This window comes from Arachis ipaensis, chromosome B1 (assembly GCF_059453495.1).
Source record: "Arachis ipaensis isolate K30076 ecotype BB chromosome B1, ASM5945349v1, whole genome shotgun sequence".
Taxonomy (NCBI): Eukaryota; Viridiplantae; Streptophyta; class Magnoliopsida; order Fabales; family Fabaceae; genus Arachis; species Arachis ipaensis.
This window is the reverse complement of record NC_142436.1, coordinates 90,467,133-90,486,664: the sequence shown is the minus strand read 5'-3', so window position 1 is coordinate 90,486,664 and position 19,532 is coordinate 90,467,133. Positions and strand designations below refer to the sequence as shown.

General features: G+C 39.1%; 1 non-coding gene across 1 annotated transcript; it reads left to right on the top strand.

Annotated features, from left to right (window-relative positions):
* Positions 1-14,093: 14,093 nt before the first annotated feature.
* On the top strand, positions 14,094-14,201 carry LOC148577433 (small nucleolar RNA R71). Its single transcript, XR_015903502.1, has one exon. It is a non-coding gene; the product is annotated as a small nucleolar RNA R71 (small nucleolar RNA).
* The last annotated feature ends 5,331 nt before the right edge of the window (positions 14,202-19,532 follow it).

Genomic DNA, 19,532 nt, shown 5'->3' with positions numbered 1-19,532 from the left:
ACCTGAAAACCAGTAAAGGAATGAACCTAAGTTGCTATGCATGAAACCCCATAGACCAAGAACTTGACTTCTATAATAAGGACTTGTTTCTCTTGTTCTTTCATTCATCATTCTTATGTTTCAGTACTTGCTTAGGGACAAGCAAGCTTTAAGTTTGGTGTTGTGATGCCAGGGCATCTTGGCCAGTTTTACTGACCTTTTTCTTTACTATTTTAGGGTAGTTTCATGCATTTTCTTAGTAAATAAGCAAGTTTTGGGTGAATATACACTTACATCTTGATTCAAGCAAACATTGTGAACTTTACATAATTTCATGAGAATTATGCATGAATTGAATGATAAAATGGATGATGCATGATCTCATGACTTGAAACAAAGCTTTGATGCACCTTGTTTGTTTGATTTCAGGACAAAGAAAGCAAAGAAGAGCCACGTTAGCAGCCACGTTAGTCTCGCTAACGTGGAATGGGAGCAAGCTTGCAACGTTAGTGGTAAAGTTACCACCAATAAGGCCTTCAAAAGCCATCATAACCCACGTTAGTTGCTACGTTAGTTACATTAACGTAGGAACTAACGTGGAAGGAAAGAGAAGCTCCAACGTGAGTGGTAAAAGTAAACACCACTAACATTCCAAAAGGCCACACATAGCCACGTTAAGAGTCACGTTAATCCAATTAACGTGAACTCTGACGTGGAATAAGAAGAGATCGCCAACGTTAGTGACACTCACCTTTGTCACTAACGCTGGATCAGGCCAAGATTGCCTACGTTAGTGGTCACGTTAAGACCACTAACGTGAATGGTAATGTGGAGCAAGGGATGATATGCCAACGTTAGTGACACTAACCTTTGTCACTAATGTTGGAATTGGCAAGCACACCCACGTTAGTGGTCACGTTAATGCTATTAACGTGAAGCACTAACATGGAAGGAAGGGGCGTTTTGAAGTGTTAGTGACAAAGGTAAGTGTCACTAATGCCCTCGAGCTTTGGCATGCCCACGTTAAGGGCCATGTTAGTTACACTAACGTGGATCATTAATGTGGGAAAGAGGGACAAGGAGCAGCGTTATTGGTAAAAGTAAGTGTCAATAATGCTTGCGAAGGGCTAAGAGGCTACGTTAGTGGTCACGTTAGTACCACTAACGTTGAAGTTAACATGGATCAACTGGTTTGGAACGTTAGTGACAAAGTTATCGTCACTAACGCTTTCGAACCCAAGTTTACACTTAACGTTAACGCCACTAACGACCTAACTAACGTCCTACCATGCCTGACTCACATTCTTTCTGCAAGCAAAGCTAAGCCCACTGAAGACTGTAACTGCTTCAACTAAATATCAAGGGCCTATATCAAAGACTTGAAGAGCTAACTAGAAGATCAAAAGAGTAGTATATAGGGATAGTTTTGAATTAAAAGGGAGGATCGGTAATTTGGAGAGCTGCACTTTGTACATTTTACTTTCTCTGCAACTTCTAGTTTAATTTCAGAATGCTCTTCTCTATCATCTTCCATTTCCAGAGCTATGAACAACTAAACCCCTTTTCATTGGGTTAGGGAGCTCTGTTGTAATTTGATGGATCAATTATAGTTTTCATTCTTCTTCTTCTTTCTTTTCTCTTGATTTACTAGAAAGCTTTCGATCTTAAATCAATTGGTTAGTTGTCTTGGAAAAGAAACTCTCCATAAATGGATCTCCTCTGAGCCTTGGAAAAGAGATGAGGAGATCATGCTAGAATTTCTTTCTCATGTTGGACCAAATTGGGGTTTGGATGGATATAGTGACATATAATCCTACCAATACTTTGATTTGGAAATACATATGGTATAATCAGTGACCATACTTCATCTCTTCCCATGAGCAATTAAATCAAGGAATTGGGCAATTGTTCAAGTTTAGAGAGATTGGGTTGCCAAGGAATTGAGATCCAATCACTTAAGATTGCCAAGGAGATCAATGAATGCATTGATTGAGGAAGAGATGAGAATGAACTTGATCCGGAGAATGCAACATCTCCTAAGCCCAATGAATCCCCCATTTCTGATCTTACCCATTCTCTTTACCTTCTACCATTTACTTTTATGCTCATCTCCCCAAATCCCTATTTAAGATTCTGCAATTTACTTTTTGCAATTTACATTCCACCATTTATTTCCAGCACTTACATTTTTTGTTATTTGCTTTACTGCCATTTAACTTTCTGCAATTTCTCAACTCAATTTTTGCTTAGCTCAACTAGAACATTCCTTTAATTAAAGTTGCTTGACCAATCAATCTCTGTGGGATTTGACCTCACTCTATTGTGAATTTTTACTTGACGAAAATTCGGTATACTTGCCGAAGGAAAATTTGTTGAGAGACAAGTTTCCGTGCATCAGTAATTTTTTTGTGCGTCATTCAAAACATGACTGACATAGTAAATGACATGCATAAGCTTGTCTTGTCTCTGTCCCAAGACAACCACTATAGCATAATCACTGGCATCACACATTAGTTCAAATGGTAATTCCCAGTTGTGAGGGGGCAATAATGGGTGCAGAGACAAGCTTTGCTTTTAAAGTTTCAAAGTCGTGCAGACATTCTTTGTCAAAAAACAAAAGGAGTGTCAGCAACCAAAATATTGCTCAGAGGTTTTGCAATCTTGGAAAAATCCTTTATAAACCTCCTGTAAAATCCTTCATGTCCTAAGAAACTTCTTATTGCCTTAACATTAGTTGGTGGTAGTAATTTTTCAATTACTTCTACCTTGGCTTTATCAACTTCTATTCCATTGTTTGAAATCCGGTGACCGAGAATGTAACGGCCTAGCCCCGAAGAAACGGCGCTTTTTCGGGATCAAACAGAATTTTTACAGAATTTTTAGGAATTTCTATGCATATAAGCACCTCCACTGCACAGGTGCTGCGTCATCAAGCTGCTGAGTCAGCAGCTTGATTGCACAGGACACCTCTCCTAATCTAAGTAGGCACGTCGCGAAGAGTTGCGTTTTTGAGCCACTTCGGGCCCGAATTTCAAAATTCTGATTTCCGTGGTTAGACTCTATGTGACGAGCCAGTCACGAATTTCAAGAGAAAAATTATATTAATATAATATTCATATATTATTATTTTATTCAGAATATTATATTATTATCTTCTCTACTGTGATTAATGTTGATCTATGTTTAGTAATATAATAACTGAGCTTGAAATCTACCGGTAATGGATAATACCGGCATTCTTAGATGAACTTAGCACTGCTAATGCTTCATCATATATCTTTTATTCTTATGATTATCCAGTTACTAGTGTCATTTACACTAAGTAACTTAATGTTTATCCATTAGTAGTGTAATTACTTAAGTTCTAATACATCTAGCTTTAGTAATTATCCTTTTCTGAGATATTTTGACAAGTAACTTTTGGATAATCATCATCCAAAAGCCACGGCCTCCCTTGGACAGCTTGGCTATCATTTTTGTTCTTGGAAAAGCTTAGAACACCATGAAAGAAAACCATGAAGCTTCCATGAACACCTGAGTTACTTTCTCCGTTCTTTCTCAAACCGAAACCCCTATCAAAAATCTAATCTTACCAAAGTGTTCACCTTTTCCTCCTCTTCATTTCTATGTCACTTTTCATGGAGTAAATCAAGGTATGAAGGCTTCTCCTCCTCCTTGAAGATTCGGCCATGGTGGTTCCTTAAGTTAATGATGTTTTCTTCATATTTTCTCTTAGGATCTCTTATTCAATCACCAAAAGCTCCAAGAAAATGTGATTTCTAGTTACCTTAAGATGAGGAAAACCTTCTTTTCATCATCATGAAGCTTCAGCCTTCATGGTTCATAAGATTCTAAAGTTGTTTTTGATGTTAAAATAGGCGTAAAAGTGCTTCTGGAACCTTGTTTTTAGTGCAATCTTGGACAGCAGCAAAGGAGGTAAGGTTTGGTAAATTAATCAATGATTGGTTGTGTTCTTGAAGTGTTAAACCAGATCTTGTTGCTTGAGATTTGATTTTGGGTGTTTGTGTGATGGTTTGATCATGGAAACTTGTTGTTTAATGCTTGAAAATCATGTTTATGATGGTTTTGAAGTGGCTGTTGGTGCTGCTGGAAAACGTGACATTCCAGCCATGAAAATCATGATTTTTTATGCTTATTTGATGTGTATTTGATGGCTGAAAAGTTTCTCTTTGGTTTGATAAAAATCGGGTTCAAATCGGTTTCTGAAAAGATTGAAAAACTAGCTGAAAATCAAGCAGAAATCTGATGAACTTTTGGAAAAAAAATGTTTTTGGTTTTTGGAAAAACATGAAAACGTGTATTCAAGGTGTTTTGGGGTCAAAATACAATTATTAAAAAGTTTGGGGTTGAAAATTAATTAATCAAAAGTTGAGGGGCTAAAGTGCAAATATTAAAAGTTATAGGGGTCAAAGTGCAATTTCCAAGAAGTCCGGGGGTCAAAATACAATTTTTGAAAGTTAAATAAAATATTATTATTTTAATAATAATATTATTTTATTAATAATAATAAAATATTGATAAAAAGACAGTTTTCCCTGAAAGCCTCAGGAAGGCAGATTTGAGTCCAGAATTCTCTAATTTCCTTTACTAAACACCTAAGAAGAGGTATAAGAGAAGATATAGAGGTATATGAGGTAAAGAAACAAGATTTTGAAACCTGTGTTTAAGTTAAAAAGAAAAGGAGTTAAAAGTGATACAGCTGTGTACCTGACCTTACAGAGTAAACGGAGAATTGTAAAATGAGCTTTCTGTGATGTTGTAATGCTTGATTTATGATGATTGCTAAGTGATGGAGAGTATGGTTATATGTGAATTATGAGCCTTCGGACAATGCTTGTGAATGTTGTGCGGGGACGCCCGTATAGTGATGTTACTTCCCAGACAGGCTGCGGTAGAGTAGTACCAGCCCTGCAAGCTGAATGCTTGGTAGAGGCCTGACTTGCATACCTGCGGTATATTGGGACCTGAGCAAATACCAGCCCTGCAAGTCGAGAGCACTTGGTAGAGGGTATGCGGTACTTAATCTGGGATTAAGTTCTGGGAAGGCCTTATCTGACTTGGAGGGTCGGATTGCATCGGGTGTGGGTCGAAACCGACAAATGAGCTCATTACCTGCAGTAGGGACAGACATGCATCATACTTGTTTGTGCATTATTTATTGCTTATCTTCTTGTGTTCTTGTTCTATTCCTTGTTTGTTTGAGCATAACTGTGTGATTGCATATTAATGTGTGAATGTGCATTTACTTCCTATTTTCTCTCTTGTTCATGTGTTAGTTTATGTTGCTGTTATGTACATATTACTCTATTTATTTATACTTCTATGACCACAGACATTATAAATGAACTTAACTGTAAACCCCGACCTTACTAAGAACTCCCCAGTTCTTACCCCTTACACCTCTACAGATGGACACGGGAGTCCTATTCTACGAGATTGATCCACCGTACATCCACGAGGACCCGATGCGTGGTGAGTATTACATCTACTGTGCGGTACCTCGTATCCGTAATTATGTAGTTCGTGGTAGACCTTTCCAGTACCCTATTAGGACAGCATACTTTAATCCTGATGCACCCTATGACTTTCCTTTATCTTGGTTACACCCCGGCGGACCTGGGATACCTCATCCTGAGGAGCAGATGCCACCTCCACCTGACTATCCTCCTCCACTTGAACCTCCTCTACCTGATGAGCCTATACCTGCCCAGCATATCCATGAGGCACCTCCTGCACCTTTTGTCCTTGATGAGTGGGGTGTTCCTGTGTTGCCACCTGAGCTTGATCCTTTACCTGAGCCGATCGAGCCTCCTGTCTTTGATGAGCAGCAGGGACATGAATACGATCAGATCATGGAGGCGCCACCTCCTTCTCCCGACTGTATTTTGTTTGGTAGCTATCCTTTTATGGTTCCTGTGGCCAGCAGTAGTTCCTCTGCTATCACTCCAGCAGAAGAAGAGGACGAGGAAGAGGAAGATCCAGAGGAAGATTCTAACTTCATAGTTATCTCCTCTGACAGCGATGACGATGAGCCAGGCGAGGCGCCAGCAGGCGAGCATCACCATTCGCTCGGTGATTTTTCGTGAGGTACTCTGGACCAGGATTGAGGAGACTTTTTGAGACGCCTAGTCTAACCTCAGTACATTAGAGTGTCTCCCTCACTTTTGTTAGCATGATTAGAGGGAATAGGCATATCAAAGAGTTAGGCTAGCCTGGGAGCCAGCTTAGGGGCTTTTGGTCAGGCCAGGCCCTGGGGCGTCTTATGTACATATATGTATATACTATATGAGTCACTGACTTAGGGGTGCTATACTATAGCTCTATGCTTATATAACTGAGCCACTTCTGTAACATGATGTATGTTATAGTGTGTTGTTCTATATTCTGTTATCTTTTGTCTTATGTATGTGAATGTTTAATTATCCTTTGATATATGGAAGGTATGCGACTCTAAATTATTCTTGTTAAAAAAAATTTACTTGTAAAATTCGTGGGGTTTTAACAACGTACAGGCTTATATTTATTAATTAATAATACAAAAAGGTAAAACAAGTTGGTAGCAATTCGATTTCTAGTATGATCTAGACATGCTAGAAGTTGGGTCGTTACAATTTGGTATCAGAGCGGTTCTTCCTGTTAGAGCCTGGGGAATGCTTTATTGCATGCTCTGTGGTGTGTCTCATGCTTATAGGGTATCCATGTGATATGTGTTGCATGAATGTCTTTGTGCTTTCATTCTGATAATGTTCACGCCCAACCTGAGGTATTAAGACTGATCACCTTGGTATTGATTGTTTGGTATGAACAGAATCAGGATGCCTCCACGGAGACGTAGCGATCGGGGAAGGGTCTACTGTTAATAATTCGCCGCGAAACGATGATAATTTGTTTGCTGCGATTCACGCTATGGCTGAGGCTGTGCGTGAAACGGCGACTGCTACTACCCGAGCAGTTAACCGTCTGGGGGAACGTAATGGGGAGCGTAACAATGACCGTAATGGTGAGAATGGTGGGAACGGTGATGGAGATAACATGAATCATGATAGGCCTATGACATTAGCTGCTTTCTTGAAAGTTAATCCACCGAAATTCAAGGGTACGACTGTAGCAACTGAAGCTGATAATTGGTTCCGAGGCATGGAAAGGTCCTTGAGGGCACAGCATGTCCCGGAAGAACAGTATGTAGAATTTGCTACTTATATGTTGGAAGGAGATGCTCAGCACTGGTGGCAGGGCATTCAACGTTTACTGCAGCAAGATGAGGGTAATATTTTGTGGGATGTTTTCAAAGAAGAGTTCTATAAGAAGTACTTTCCTAGAGCTACTCGTGAGGCAAAGGAGATGGAGTTGATGCAGTTGAAACAGGGAAGTATGTCTGTTGCTGAATATACAAGTTTGAAGATTTATGTCGTTTTTCCAAGGTTTGTCAAGGGAATCCAGCAGATTTCGAAGAGTGGAAATGTTTGAAATTTGAAGGGGGACTGGTATGCGAAATTGTTACTCAGGTTGTGAATTATTGTTCGAAATTGATTCCCTGGCGATGGCACCAAAAACGGATGCACAGAACCATGGTCTAAACATATCTTCACAACTTCGCATAACTAACCAGCAAGTGCACTGGGTCGTCCAAGTAATACCTTACGTGAGTAAGGGTCGAATCCTACGGAGATTGTTGGTATGAAGCAAGCTATGGTCACCTTTTAAATCTCAGTCAGGCGGATATAAAATAGTTATGTAGTTTTCGAAATGTAGTAATAAAAGAAGGATAGAAATACTTTTGTAAATCATTGGTGAGAATTTCAGATAAGCGTATGGAGATGCAATCGTTCCTCTGAACCTCCGCTTTCCAATCAGTCTTACTCCTTTCTATGGCTGGCTTTATGCAAGGGCATCACCGTTGTCAATGGCTACATCCCCTCCTCTTGTGAAAATGGTCCAAGATGCCCTGTCACGGCACGGCTAATCATCTGAGGTTCCCGATCATGCTGGAATAGGATTCACCCTCCTTTTGCGTCTGTCACTACGCCCAGCAATCGCAAGTTTGAAGCTCGTCACAGTCATTCAATCATTGAATCCTACTCGGAATACCACAGACAAGGTTTAGACTTTCCGGGTTCTCTTGAATGCCGCCATCATTCTAGCTTACACCACGAAGATTCTGATTAAGAGATCTAAGAGCTACTCATTCAATCTAAGGTAGAACGGAAGTGGTTGTCAGGAACGCGTTCATAAGGAATGATGATGATTGTCACGTTCATCACATTCAGGTTGAAGTGCGAATGAATATCTTAGAAGCGGAACAAGTTGAATTGAATAGAAAAATAGTAGTACTTTGCATTAATCTTTGAGGAACAACAGAGCTCCACACCTTAATCTATGGAGTGTAGAAACTCTACCGTTGAAAATACATAAGTGAAGAAGGTCCAGGCATGGCCGAATGGCCAGCCCCCAAACGTGATCAATAGATCAAAAGATGTTCAAAGATTCCAAAGATGTCTAATACAATAGTAAAAAGTCCTATTTATAATAAACTAGCTACTAGGGTTTACAGAAGTAAGTAATTGATGCATAAATCCACTTCTGGGGCCCACTTGGTGTGTGCTTGGGCTGAGCTTGAATGTTACACGTGCAGAGGCTCTTTCTGGAGTTGAACGCCAGGTTGTAACGTATTTCTGGCGTTCAACTCTGGTTTGTGACTTGTTTCTAGCGTTTAACTCCAGACAGCAGCGTAGAACTGGCGTTCAACGCCCTTTTAGGTCGTCTAAACGCGGCCAAAGTATGGAGTATTATATATTGTTGGAAAGCCCTGGATGTCTACTTTCCAACGCAATTGGAAACGCGCCATTTTGAGTTCTGTAGCTCCAGAAAATTCACTTTGAGTGCAGAGAGGTCAGAATCCAACAGCATCAGCAGTCCTTCTTCAACCTCTGAATCTGATTTTTGCTCAAGTCCCTCAATTTCAGCCAGAAAATACCTGAAATCACAGAAAAACACACAAACTCATAGTAAAGTCCAGAAATAAGAATTTAACATAAAAACTAATGAAAACATCCCTAAAAGTAACTAGATCCTACTAAAAACATACTAAAAACAATGCCAAAAAGCGTACAAATTATCCGCTCATCACAACACCAAACTTAAATTGTTGCTTGTCCCCAAACAACTGAAAATCAAATAGGATAAAAAGAAGAGAATATACTATAAATTTCAAACTATCAATGAAACATAGCTTCAATCATATGAGCGGGACTTATAGCTTTTTGCCTCTTGAATAGTTTTGGCATCTCACTTTATCCATTGAGGTTCAGAATGATTGGCATCTATAGGAACTCAGAGTTCAGATAGTGTTATTGAATCTCCTAGTTTAGTATGATGATTCTTGAACACAGCTTGTTTTATGAGTCTTGGCCGTGGCCCTAAGCACTTTATTTTCCAGTATTACCACCGGATACATAAATGCCACAAACACATAATTGGGTGAACCTCAGCTTTGCTAAAGTCCCCAATTAGAGGTGTCTAGGGTTCTTAAGCACACTCTTCTTTTGCTTTGGACCTTGACTTTAACCGCTCAGTCTCAAGTTTTCACTTGACACCTTCACGCCACAAGCACATGGTTAGGGACAGCTTGGTTTAGCCACTTAGACCAGGATTTTATTCCTTTAGGCCCTCCTATCCACTGATGCTCAAAGCCTTGGGATCCTTTTTATTTGCCCTTGCCTTTTGGTTTTAAGGGTTACTGGCTTTTTGCTCTTGCCTCTTGGTTTTAAGAGCTTTTGGCTTTTTCTGCTTGCCTTTTCTTTTTCTTTCTATTTTTTTCGCCTATTTTTTTTTTCTGCAAGCTTTGTTCTTTGTTGCTTTTTCTTGCTTCAAGAATCATTTTTATGATTTTTCAGATTATCAAATAACATGTCTCCTAGTCATCATTCTTTCAAGAGCCAACATATTTAACATTCTTAAACAACAACTTCAAAAGACATATGCACTGTTCAAGCATACATTCAGAAAACAAGAAGCATTGTCACCACATCAATATAATTAAACTAAGTTCAAGGATAAATTTGAAACTCATGTACTTCTTGTTCTTTTACATTAAAACAGTTTTTATTTAAGAGAGGTGATGGATTCATAGGACATTCATAACTTTAAGGCAAAGTTACTAAATACTAATGATCATGTAATGAAGACACAAACATGGATAAGCACATAACATAGAAAACGAAAAACAGAAGAATTAAGAACAAGGAATGAATCCACCTTAGTGATGGTGGCATTTCCTTCTTGAGGAACCAATGATGTCCTTGAGCTCTTCTATGTCTCTTCCTTGTCTTTGTTGCTCCTCCCTCATTGCTTTTTGATCTTCTCTAATTTCATGAAGGATGACGGAGTGCTCTTGATGTTCCATCCTTAATTGTCCCATGTTGGAGCTTAGTTCTCCTAGGGAGGTGTTGATTTGCTCCCAATAGTTTTGTGGAGGAAAATGCATTTGAGGCATCTTCGGGATCTCATGATGATGAGCTTCATGCGCCTCTTGAGCTCCATGAATGGGCTCTCTTGCTTGCTCCATCTTTTTCTTAGTGATGGGCTTGTCCTCTTTAATGAGGATATCTCCCTCTATGTCAATCCTAGCCGAATTGCATAGGTGGCAAATGAGGTGAGGAAAGGCTAACCTTGCCATAGTGGAGGACTTGTCAGCCACCTTGTAGAGTTCTTGAGGTATAATCTCATGAACTTCCACCTCTTCTCCAATCATGATGCTATGGATCATGATGGCCCGGTCTATAGTGACTTCAGACCGGTTGCTAGTGGGAATGATTGAGCATTGAATGAACTCCAACCATCCTCTAGCTACAGGCTTAAGGTCCAGTCTTCTTAGTTGAACCGGTTTGCCTTTTGAGTCAATCTTCCATTGAGCTCCTTCTACACATATGTCCATGAGGACTTGGTCCAACCTTTGATCAAAGTTGACTCTCCTTGTGTAGGGGCGTGCGTTCTCTTCCATGTTTGGCAAGTTGAACGCCAACCTCACATTTTCCGGGCTAAAATCTAAGTATTTCCCCCGAACCATGGTGAGATAATTCTTTGGGTTCGGGTTCTTACTTTGATCATGGTTCCTAGTGATCCATGCATTAGCATAGAACTCTTGAACCATTAGGATGCCGACTTGTTGGATGGCGTTTGTTAGAACTTCCCAACCTCTTCTTTGAATTTCATGTCCGATCTCCGGATACTCATTTCTTTTGAGTTTGAAAGGGACCTCAGGGGTCACCATCTTCTTGGCCACAACATCATAGAAGTGGTCTTGATGGGCTTTGGAGATGAACCTTTCCATCTCCCATAACTCGGAGGTGGAAGCTTTTGTCTTCCCTTTCCCTTTTCTAGAGGATTCTCCGGTCTTAGGTGCCATCAATGGTAATGGAAAAACAAAAAGCTTATGCTTTTACCACACTAAACTTAGAATTTTGCTCACCCTCGAGCAAGAGAAGAAAGAAAAGATGAAGAAGAAGAAGAAGAAAAGATGGAGAAGAGGGGGGAGGTATGTTTTGGCCAAGAAGAGAAGAGAGGGTTGTGTTGTGTGAAAATGAGGAAGAATGGAAGGCTTTATATAGGGAACGGAGGAGGGGTTAAGGTTCAGCCATTTAGGGTGGGTTTGGGTGGGAAATTGATTTTGAATTTTGAAGGTAGGTGGAGTTTATGAGGTAGGTTTATGGGGTAGAGTGGATGGATGTGAGTGGTGAAGAGGTGATGGGGAAGAGAGATTGAGGTGATTGGTGAAGGGTTTTGGGGAAGAGTGTTTATGGGATTGTGTGAAAGAGGGGTGAGAAGAAGTGAGTGGAGGTAGGTGGGGATCCTGTGGGGTCCACAGATCCTGAGGTGATCCTGTGGGGTCCACAGATCCTGAGGTGTTCAAGGATTTACAACCTTGCACCAAATTAGGCATGTAAAATGCCCTTGCACACAACTCTGGGCGTTCAGCGCCAGGTTGGTGCTTGTTCTAGGCGTTGAACGCCCATTTGTAGCCTATTTCTGGCGTTGAACGCCAGAACCATGCTTGTTCTGTGCGTTCAGCGCCAGCTCTCCTCCAGGGTGCATTTCTGGTGTTCAAACGCCCAGATGCTGCCCATTTCTGGCATTCAGCGCTAGAACCATGCTCTGTTCTGGCGTTGAACGCCCAAAACATGCTTTTTACTGGCGTTTAAATGCCAGTAAGGTCTTCCTCCAGGGTGTGATTTTTCTTCTGCTGTTTTTGATTCCGTTTTCAATTTTTATATTTATTTTGTGACTCCACATGATCATGAACCTAATAAAACATGAAAAACAAAAATAAAATTAGATAATTAAACATTGGGTTGCCTCCCAATAAGCACTTCTTTAATGTCAATAGCTTGACAGTGGGCTCTCATGGAGCCTCACAGATGTGCAGAGCTTTGTTGAGACCTCCCAACACCAAACTTAGAGTTTGGATATGGGGGTTTGACACCAAACTTAGAGTTTGGTTGTGGCCTCCCAACACCAAACTTAGAGTTTGACTGTGGGGGCTTTGGTTGACTCTGCTTTGAGAGAAGCTTTTTATGCTTCCTCTCCATGGATGCAGAGAGAGATCCTTGAGTTGTAAACACAAGGTTGTCCTCATTTAATTGAAGGATCAATTCTCCTCTGTCCACATCAATCACAGCTCTTGCTGTGGCTAGGAAAGGTCTTCCTAGAATGATGGATTCATCCTCTTCCTTTCCAGTATCCAGGACTATGAAATCAGCAGGGATGTAAAGGCCTTCAACCTTTACTAACACGTCCTCTACTTGTCCATAAGCCTGTTTTCTTGAATTGTCTGCCATCTCTAACGAGATTTTAGCAGCTTGTACCCCATAGATTCCCAGTTTCTCTATTACAGAGAGGGGCATGAGGTTTATCCCTGAACCAAGGTCACATAGAGCCTTAAAGATCATGGTGCCTATAGTACAAGGTATTATGAACGTTCCAGGATCCTGTCTCTTCTGAGGCAATGTCAGTTGATCCAGATCACTTAGTTCATTGGTGAACAAGGGAGGTTCATCTTCCCAAGTATCAATGCCAGATAATTTGGCATTTAGCTTCATGATTGCACCAAGGAACTTGGCAGCTTGCTCTTCAGTAACATCCTCATTCTCTTCAGAAGAGGAATACTCATCAGAGCTCATGAATGGCATAAGGAGGTTCAATGGAATCTCTATGGTCTCTAGATGAGCCTCAGAGTCCTTTGGTTCCTCAGAGGGAAGCTCCTTATTGATCACTTGACGTCCCAAGAGGTCTTCCTCCTTGGGATTCATGTCCTCTCCTTCCCTTACAGGTTCGGCCATGGTGCTTATGTCAATGGCCTTGCACTCTCCTTTTGGATTCTCTTCTGTATTGCTTGGGAGAGTACTAGGAAGGATTTCAGTGATCCTTTTACTCAGTTGGCCCACTTGTGCTTCCAAATTTCTAATGGAAGACCTTGTTTCATTCATGAAACTTACAGTGGCCTTGGATAGATCAGAGACTAAGTTTGCTAAATTAGAGGTATTTTGTTCAGAGTTCTCTGTCTGTTGCTGAGTGGATGATGGAAAAGGTTTATTATTGTTAAACCTGTTTCTTCCACCATTATTAAAGCCTTGTTGAGGCCTTTGATCCTTCCATGAGAGATTTGGATGATTTCTCCATGATGGATTATAGGTGTTTCCATATGGTTCACCCATGTAATTTACCTCTGCTATTGCAGGGTTCTCAGGATCATAAGCTTCTTCTTCATATGAAGCCTCTTGAGTACTGTTGGATGCAGCTTGCATTCCATTCAGACTCTGAGAAATCATATTGACTTGCTGAGTCAATATTGTGTTCTGAGCCAATATGGCATTTAAAGTATCAACTTCAAGAACTCCCTTCTTCTGAGGCGTCCTATTACTCACAGGATTCCTCTCAGAAGTGTACATGAACTGGTTATTAGCAACCATGTCAATGAGTTCTTGAGCTTCTGCAGGCATTTTCTTTAGGTGAATGGATCCACCTGCAGAAGTATCCAATGACATCTTTGATAGCTCAGATAAACCATCATAGAATATATCCAGGATGGTCCATTCTGAAAGCATGTCAGAAGGACACTTTTTGGTCAGCTGTTTGTATCTTTCCCAAGCTTCATAGAGGGATTCACCTTCTTTTTGTCTAAAGGTTTGAACATCAGTTCTAAGCTTGCTCAGCTTTTGAGGAGGAAAGAACTTGGCTAAGAAAGCCGTGACCAGCTTATCCCAAGAGTTCAGGCTGTCTTTGGGTTGAGAGTCCAACCATATTCTAGCTCTGTCTCTTACAGCAAAAGGGAAAAGCATGAGCCTGTAAACTTCAGGATCTACTCCATTAGTCTTAACAGTATCATAGATCTGCAAGAATTCAGTTAAGAACTGAAAAGGATCTTCCGATGGAAGTCCATGAAACTTGCAGTTCTGCTGCATCAGAGAAACTAGTTGAGGTTTCAGCTCAAAGTTGTTTGCTCCCATGGTAGGAATGGAGATGCTTCTTCCATGTAAATTGGAATTAGGTGCAGTAAAGTCACCAAGCATCCTCCTTGCATTATTGTTGTTGGGTTCGGCTGCCATCTCCTTTACTTGTTTGAAATTTTCAATAAGGTTGTCTCTGGATTGTTGTAATTTAGCTTCTCTTTGTTTTCTCTTCAGAGTCCTTTCAGGTTCTGGATCAGCTTCAACAAGAATGCCTTTTTATTTGTTCCTGCTCATAAGAAAGAGAAGAGAACAAGAAAAGAAGAGGAATCCTCTATGTCACAGTAAAGAGGTTCCTTATTGTTAGTAGAAGAAGAAAAGAAGAAAAAATTCGAACACAGATAGAAGTGGGGGTTCGAATTTGGTGAGTGATGTGAGGAAGAGATGTTAGTAGATGAATAAATAAATAGAATAAGATGAGAGAGGGAGAGGATTTTCGAAAATAATTTTTGAAAAAGAGTTAGTAATTTTCGAAAATAGTTTTTGAAAAAGGTTAGTAATTTTCGAAAATTAAAATAAAAAAATTAAATTAATTAGTTAATTAAAAAGAATTTTTGAAAAAGAGGGAAGATATTTTCGAAAATTAGAGAGAGAGAGTTAGTTAGGTAGTTTTGAAAAGCATAAGAAACAAACAAAAAGTTAGTTAGTTAGTTGAAACAAATTTGTAAAGATAAGAAGTTAGGAAGTTGGGAAAGATATTTTGAAATCAAATTTTTGAAAAGGTAAGATAAGAAGATATTTTTGAAAACATATGATTGAAATTAGTTTTGAAAAAGATTTGATTTTTAAAATCACAATTAATGACTTGATTCACAAGAAATCACAAAATATGATTCTAGAACTTAAAGTTTGAATCTTTCTTAACAAGCAAGTAACAAACTTGAAATTTTTGAATCAAAACATTAATTGTTATTGTTATTTTCGAAAATTTGATATAAGAAAAAGGTTTTTGAAAAATATTTTTGTAATTTTCGAAAATAACTAAGAAAAATGAAAAAGATTTGATTTTTGAAAAAGATTTTGAAAAAGATAAGATTTTTAAGTTGAAAATTTGATTTGACTCATAAAAACAACTAGCTTTTAAAAATTTTTGAAAAAGTCAAATCTAATTTTCAAAATTTTAAGAGAGAAAAAGGGAAAGATATATTTTTTTGATTTTTGAATTTTTATGATGAGAGAGAAAAAACAAGAAAAATGATGCAATGCATGAAAGTTATGGATCAAAACAATGAATGCATGCAAGAATGCTATGAATGTCAAGATGAACACCAAGAACACTATGAAGATCATGATGAACATCAAGAACACATTTTTGAAAAATTTTTAATGCAAAGAAAACATGCAAGACACCAAACTTAGAATTCTTTAATTCTTAGACATTAAGAATTCAAGAATGCATATGAAAAACAAGAAAAGACACAAAACATGCAAATGCAAAGATCAAACAAGAAGACTTACCAAGAACAACTTGAAGATCATGAAGAACACTATGAATGCATGAATTTTTTCGAAAAATGCAAGATGAACATGCAATTGACACCAAACTTATAACATGACTCAAGACTCAAACAAGAAACACAAAAAATATTTTTGATTTTTATGATTTTCTAATTTTTTTGTATTTTTTTCGAAAATTATTTGAAAAACAAAAATAAGGATTCCAAAATTTTCAATATGAATTCCAGGAATCTTCAATTCTTAGTCTAAAGCTCCAATCTGAGGGTTAGGCATGGCTTAACAGCCAGCCAAGCTCTAGCATGTACATTACATCCATTGAGGTGATTAGTTGAAGACTAATCCCAAAGCAGTTTGGGTATGGCTTTACAGCCAGATAGGATTCAACATGTTTCATGAAACACTAGAATTCATTCTTAAAAATTCTGAAGAAAAACATATTTTTCAAAACATTTTTATTTTAAAATTTTTTTCGAAAACAAAGGAGAAATTTTTGAAAGATTTTTTTTAAAAATATTTTTGAAAATAAAACAAAAAGAAAATTACCTAATCTGAGCAACAAGATGAACCGTCAGTTGTCCAAACTCGAACAATCCCCGGCAACGGTGCCAAAAACTTGGTATGCGAAATTGTTACTCAGGTTGTGAATTATTGTTCGAAATTGATTCCCTGGCGATGGCACCAAAAACGGATGCATAGAACCATGGTCTAAACATATCTTCACAACTTCGCATAACTAACCAGCAAGTGCACTGGGTCGTCCAAGTAATACCTTACGTGAGTAGGGGTCGAATCCCACGGAGATTGTTGGTATGAAGCAAGCTATGGTCACCTTGTAAATCTCAGTCAGGTGGATATAAAATAGTTATGTAGTTTTCGAAATGTAGTAATAAAAGAAGGATAGAAATACTTATGTAAATCATTGGTGAGAATTTCAGATAAGCGTATGGAGATGCAATCGTTCCTCTGAACCTCCGCTTTCCTGCTGTCTTCATCCAATCAGTCTTACTCCTTTCTATGGCTGGCTTTATGGAAGGGCATCACCGTTGTCAGTGGCTACATCCCCTCCTCTTGTGAAAATGGTCCAAATGCTCTGTCACAGCACGGCTAATCATCTGAGGTTCCCGATCATGCTGGAATAGGATTCACCCTCCTTTTGCGTCTGTCACTACGCCCAGCACTCGCGAGTTTGAAGCTCGTCACAGTCATTCAATCCCTGAATCCTACTCGGAATACCACAGACAAGGTTTAGACTTTCCGGATTCTCATGAATGCCGCCATCAATCTAGCTTATACCACGGAGATTCTGATTAAGGAATCTAAGAGATATTCATTCAATCTGATGTAGAACGGAGGTGATTGTCAGACACACGTTTGTGGATTGAGAAAGGTGATGAGTGTCACTGATCATCACCTTCTCCATAGTTAGGCGCGAATGGATATCTTAGATAGGAACACGCATGTTTGAATAGAAAACAGAAATACTTGCATTAATTCATTGAGACACAGCAGAGCTCCTCACCCCCAAAAATGGAGTTTAGAGACTCATGCCGTCAAAGAGTACAAAGTTCAGGTCTAAAATGTCATGCCCCCCAAAATAAGTTTCTAAAAGTTGTTTAAATACTAAACTAGTAGCCTAGGTTTACAAAAAGTGAGTAGACTATGACAGATGGTGCAGAGATCCACTTCTGGGGCCCACTTGGTGTGTGCTGGGGCTGAGACTTAAACAATTCACGTGCATAAGGCTGTTTTGGGCGTTCAACGCCAGGTTTGGATCCATTTCTGGCGTTGAACTCCAACTTTTAATCCTTTTCTGGCGCTGGACGCCAGAATTGGGCAGAGAACTGGTGTTGAACACCTGTTTACGTCATCTATCCTTGAGCAAAATATGGACTATTATATATTGCTGGAAAGCCCTGGATGTCTACTTTCCAACTCAATTGGAAGCGCGCCATTTCGAGTTCTGTATCTCGAGAAAATCCACTTTGAGTGCAGGGAGGTCAGAATCCAACAGCATCAGCAGTCCTTTTTCAGCCTGAATCAGATTTTTGCTCAACTCTCTCAATTTCAGCCAGAAAAATACCTGAAATTCCAGAAAAACACACAACTCATAATAAAGTCCAGAAATATGAATTTTTCCTAAAAACTATTGGAAACAAACTAAAAACTCACTAAAACATACTAAAAACTATATGAAATTAACCCCAAAAAGCGTATAAAATATCCGCTCATCACAACACCAAACTTAAACTGTTGCTTGTCCTCAAGCAACTAGACAAATAAAATAGAAGACTATTAGGTTGAGAAGCAATAATATCTCAGAGTTTTGAGTGAAGCTCAGATTCTAATTAGATGAGCGGGACTAGTAGCTTTTTGCTTCCGAACAGTTTTGGCATCTCACTTTATCCATTGAAGTTCAGAGTGATTGGCATCTATAGGAACTTAGAATTCAGATAGTGTTATTGATTCTCCTATTTCAGTATGATGATTCTTGAACACAGCTATTTCATGAGTCTTGGCCGTGGCCCTAAGCACTTTGTTTTCCAGTATTACCACCGGATACATAAATGCCACAGACACATAATTGGGTGAACCTTTTAGATTGTGACTCAGCTTTGCTAAAGTCCCCAATTAGAGGTGTCCAGAGTTCTTAAGCACACTCTTCTTTCTGCTTTGGACCTTGACTTTAACCGCTCAGTCTCAAGTTTTCACTTGACACCTTCACGCCACAAGCACATGGTTAGGGACAGCTTGGTTTAGCCGCTTAGGCCAGGATTCTATTCCCTTAGGCCCTCCTATCCACTGATGCTCAAAGCCTTGGGATCCTTTTTATTACCCTTGCCTTTTGGTTTTAAGGGTTATTGGCTTTTTTTTTTGCTGCTTTTTCTTGCTTCAAGAATCATTTTTATGATTTTTCAGATTATCAATAACATGTCTCATGTTCATCATTCTTTCAAGAGCCAACATTTTTAACAGTCTTAAACAACAAATTCAAAAGACATATGCACTATTCAAGCATTCATTCAGAAGACAGAAAGTATTGCCACCACATGTAACTAATTAGAATTTCTCTTTAAAAACTCGAAATTTTATTGCCTCTTATTTAAAAGATCTACTATTTTATTCATGTTTGCTGATGATGAGAAAAATAAACTATGGCTTAATTGGAGATAAAATCAAAATAGATACTAATTACTACTATATGACTCCTAAGGTGAACTTCTATAATGACACTATCATAGAGTTAAAGCAGAAATTAGAATTTAACAACCTTTGTTCTGGGAAGTGGATGTTCCTCTGATCCGTGGGGTGCTTGGTCCTTCAAGGGATAACTTCTGGCGCTTCAATTCCCTTAAGTCACGCCCTTGCTCCTCTTGTTCTTTAAACATATAGGTAAGAATTTGACTGTGTTCCTTCTGTTCTTTTATTATTTGTTCCATAGCTTCCCGTATCTTGGTAACAGACGTCTCAAGATACTCCCAGTATTCAGATTGAGGGATTTCTGGGAGAAATTCCTGTGTTTTCTTCTTGGTGGGATCATCCTGTGCTTGTTATTTTTCCATTGATGCTTTGGTT